The 4,554-nt window shown below is 62.0% G+C and overlaps 1 long non-coding RNA gene across 1 annotated transcript; it reads left to right on the forward strand.

Moving 5' to 3' along the window:
- Nucleotides 1–542: 542 nt before the first annotated feature.
- LOC124232319 (uncharacterized) lies at nt 543–4,034 on the forward strand. The gene is made up of 3 exons (XR_006886819.1): nt 543–1,001; nt 3,107–3,271; nt 3,610–4,034. It is a non-coding gene; the product is annotated as an uncharacterized LOC124232319 (long non-coding RNA).
- Nucleotides 4,035–4,554: the final 520 nt, after the last annotated feature.

Here is a 4,554-nt window from a genome sequence, read left to right on the forward strand (position 1 = left end):
GGACTCGGCCCCCGGGTCCCGTGGCGCGCGGGTTGAACAGATGTCCGCGCCGAGCGCCGCGTGGCTGCGGGTCGTTCGGGCTTCTCTCAGTCCTGAGGGTTCCGCGGGCACGTAGCTGCGAGACCCGGGCGGCTGCCCTCCGCCCGGCTCACGGGGCGCTCGTGTCCATCAGCTGGTCGTGCGGAAATCCCGTGGTTGGCCTAACTCCCTCCCTCCCTTCCTCCCTCCCTCCCTCCCTCGTCCAGCCGCACGTTTTCGGGGTTCGTGCGACTGGGATGAAATAGACCTTCCAAAGGTCAATCGGAGATCATCCATCATACCTCTCGAGTCCCCAAAAGCCAAGAAACACGCCAACCAAAACGCTTTTATTATGCCAACGGTTCCCGTTTTCATTCCTATCGTTTAGGGAGGTTTGGTGGCAGCAGCGGCCAAAAGCAAAAGGAAACCCGAGGAAAGCGGCTCCATCCACCAGGGCTGTGTCTCATCCGTGCTGACGCAGGAGGGACAGGCTTCATTCGTTCGCTGCGGCCCAAATTCCTGGGCCGCCCGAGGACCGCTCGCACCGGACCGAGGGAGGGAGCCCCGGCAGGCAGGATGCCTCTGGTGAAATGGCCAAGTCGACCGCGCGACCCACAACCCGCCCGACTAGGGGCGAGAAGGCGCACGGAGGAGGACTCCGTCCCCTAGTCGGCAGACGGCCCTGGGACAGGGCCGTTCGCCAAAACCTCCCCAAGGCCGCTTTCCGTGACCGAGTCGGCCTCCCCACCTGTACTCGTCCCGGCCCGAGAAACGAGACGCGGGGTGGATCGGGACCAGGCCACGCACCAGGCCGGCTGGCACTGCATCCTCCCTCCCCCGACCTGACCTGACCTGACCTGGACGAACGCCTCCCCATCGCCCACCCCCGCGAGGCTGATCCGTCCGGCCGGTGAGGAGGCCGCTTGTCGGGCGCCACCTGCTGCCCGGCATCCTCTTATATAGTGTTCGAGGAGGTCGACCAGGTGGCCCGGCTGGGATGGGGGTGGGGGCGTGTGGGGGGGCTGGGGGGGTGGTGTCCCGGGGGGCGGGGGGCGGGGCGGGAGGAGAGGAGAGGGGAAAGGTGAACGGGGAGGAGGCCGGGGGCGGGGGTCGGCACGGGGCGGGGTGGGGCGGGGCGGGGCGGGGCGGGAGTTGGGGATGGGGGAGGGGTGGGAGGCCGTCTGGACATGGAGGGTCGGAAGAGCGGTGGTGACAATGATTTTCATTATCATTTAGAAAGAAGAACGTGGACTTCTTTAGAGGAGTCCTTTGAATAGCTTCTCCATTTAGTTAACATACATCCAAATGGAGGTCGGGAAACTTGGGTCCTGTTAACATATGGATGGAAGTGGAAAGAACTATCACGATGACCGTCCTTGTGTTTCTTTTATTTTTTCTTTCTTCCTTCTCCCCAAAGCCGCCCCCCCAACCCCCACTCCGCCCCGCCCCGTCCCGTCCCGTCCCGTCCCGTCCCGTCCATACTTGTAGGTTCCAGTGGTAGGTCTTTCGGGTTTCTGCTATGTGGGACGCCGCCTCGGCGTGGCTTGAAGGGCGATGCTGGGTCTGGGGCTGTGCCCAGGATCCGAACCGGTGAAAACCTGGGCCGTCGAAGCTGGGGGTCGGGGTGGGGGGCGCGTACTTGACCGCTCGTCCACGGGCTCGGCCCCCGGCCCTTGTTTTCTAGGGAGAGAGACAGAGAGACCCGATCCATTTTCTCTTGGCCTCTAAAGCGTGTGTGTGGTCGAAAGGCGATGGAGAGAGGGGTTCTGGTCCAGAAAGCCCCGACCGCGCCGCCGCGGGGATCGGTCGGTCCCGCCCGAACCGTCCGAGTCGGAAAGGAACGGACAGCTTTCCTCCTTTGGGCCCCTGACTTGGGACCAACAGGGGAAGAGAAACAGGCCTCTCTCCCTCACACCCTGGCCCCTTCCCCCAGGACGCCCTCCTTCTAGTCAGCCCGCCTCTGGCTTTTCCACACGCCGACGACCGCTCGTCGGCATGGACCCACCTTCCTTGGGGGACACCACCACACGACTCTCCCACTCGTCTGCCTGCCTTTCGTTGGCGTTGCTGCCAAAGGCGAGGGGTAGGGGTGGCGGTGGCAGGGACGGCAGGGGCCCAGCGGCTCTCTTGCGGGTGAGGAAGTCTTGCTGGTTCTCCTAGGTCGGTGATCTTTCTCGATCTCCACACACATTCTTCGTTTGGGGGGCCAAGAGACGCCCTCTGAGGAATCCCTATGGCCAGGGTCGATCACTTACTCGCTCACTGCCTCGGCCTCGGCCTCGGCCTTCGCCTCTGTCCGTCTTGTCTCTCTCCCTCCCTCCCTCCCTCCCTCCCTCGTCGGTCTCTGTGTGTGGACGTCTAGGTGGAGGCGAGGCAGGGAGGCCACCCACCCACCCACCCACCTCGTGGTTTACCACACGCTCTACACGGAGGTAGAATTCCCATCCCACTGAATCCATCCTTTCCACGGGGCACAAGCCAGTGGCCTTCGGGAGTCTCTCTCCCCAAGGTGGCGCATCCGTCACGGCTATCTATTTCCAGAAGGTTTCCGTTTCCACCCCCTCCCTCCGAAAGAAAAAACGGCCCCACTCCCGGATCTGCCCCACCACGACCACCACCACCACCGCCACCGCCGCCGCCGCCGCCGCCGCCGCCATCTGCTGTCGCCCTCTAGGGTTGGACCGTTCTAGCTCTCTCCTCTGCGTGGAATCGCAACATAGGTCGCCTTGGATGTCTGGCACCTCTCACTTAGCAGAAGGTTTTGGAGGCTCAGGCTGGGCCACGCTTTGGCCCAGGTCAGTGTTCCGTTCCTCTGGACGGCTTCCTCGTTTTCCACGAGAAGGAGCCGTGAAGACGGAAAGGAAGGGCGGATGGATGGCTTCTCCCGTGCTACCGAGTCCCTCTCCCCTTTTCCCCAAAGCGTGAGGGGTGGTCGAGAGGATCGTCTCTGATGGCAAAAGTCAGAGGCACCCCGGGTCAGACACCGTGCGAGGCGTTGGTGTGTTCTGGAGACGAGAACACGTCCCCGTCAGCGTTTCCTGTCGTTCTCGTTCCGAAAGGATTCACGCGCCACCCCGTCTCCCTCAAGGTCTTAGGGCTGTCGTGCTCCGCAGCCGTCCCGTGTCGTGGATCCTGGGCACCACCACGCCACCGCCCCCCCCGCCATAGCTGTCGATCGCTATGTGGCACGCCTACGTTTGCCCAAAAGAGCAGTCCGATGGACAGCGTGGTGCTTTTCCCAGCAGGCAGGCAGGTGAGAGTCACCCCTCTAGAAGGTTTCCAAGCCCCGTTCCATTCTCAGAGGCAGCTCCTTTGGCCATCAAGGAGGCAGGCGATGGGGGTGGGGGTGGGGATGGGGATGGGGCCGGGGCCTCTGTCCCTCTGTCGCGGTAGAAATGATTGGGAAAGGAGGGACGATGGGCGTAGGTCGACCATCCTGGGCGGTGGTGCTTTGGGAGCTTTTTCTAGAAGAAGGAGCGAACGGCCTTCCCTGGGAAGGGAGGAAACCAGAGGAGGTCCCCCTCAGACCGACCTGGCACGAGAAGGACATTCTCTCTCTCTCTCTCCCTTTTCTTCCTGACTTGAAATCAGGAGACAAAACTCCCCTGCCAAAGGGGCCCTCCCGAAACAACGGGGAGTGAGGAAGACCTCTTTCTCTTCACGGCTGAAGTTCTCCCTGCCTTTCCTGGATGGGAAGGATAGCACCTACGCCCGCTGCCGTCGGCGACTTTTAGTCCCCCTGGAGAGGAAGAAATTCTTTCCCGTGGCCGAACCCTGGCGGTTCGTTCGTGCTGCAGAGGACGTGGCCCTCTCTGACACACCCAGGAACCTCCTCGCTCCGGGTCGAGGAGAGGGAGTTCTGTTCTGTGGTTTAGAATGGTGCTTAAAAAGGGACATCGCTTACAAAGGGTCCTCGTCCCCCTTCCTAAGCGGACGGCTCGGCTCGGAGGCGTGAGATACGTTTCACATCCTCCTCGTCGTCTTCACTCAAAGTTTTATTGGAGTTTTGAAGATTTTATTTTTTGTCTTTCCTTTTTCTCCCCAAAGCCCCCTGGTACATAGTTGTGTGTTCTTCGTTGTGGGTCCTTCTAGCGGTGGTATGTGGGACGCCGCCTCAGCGTGGTTTGATGAGCAGTGCCGTGTCCGCGCCTGGGATCCGAACCGACGAAACACTGGGCCGCCTGCAGCGGAGCGCGCGAACTTAACCACTCGGCCACGGGGCCAGCCCCTTACTGGATTTTTAAAACAACTCCGGGGGCCAGCCCGGTGGTGCGGCGGTGAAGTTCGCACGTTCTGCTCCGCCGGCCCCGGGTTCGCCGGTCCGGATCCCGGGCGCAGGACCCGGCACCGCTTGGCGAGCCACGGTGTGGCAGGCGTCCCACCTGGAAAGTAGAGGGGGATGGGCACGGATGTCAGCTCAGGGCCAGTCTTCCTCGGCCGACAGAGGAGGATTGGCGGCAGATGTTCGCTCAGGGCTCATCTTCCTCAAAAATAAAATAATAAATCGATTCGATAAAATATCAAATAACACAACTG

Source organism: Equus quagga, unplaced genomic scaffold (assembly GCF_021613505.1).
Source record: "Equus quagga isolate Etosha38 unplaced genomic scaffold, UCLA_HA_Equagga_1.0 HiC_scaffold_4478_RagTag, whole genome shotgun sequence".
NCBI lineage: Eukaryota > Metazoa > Chordata > Mammalia > Perissodactyla > Equidae > Equus > Equus quagga.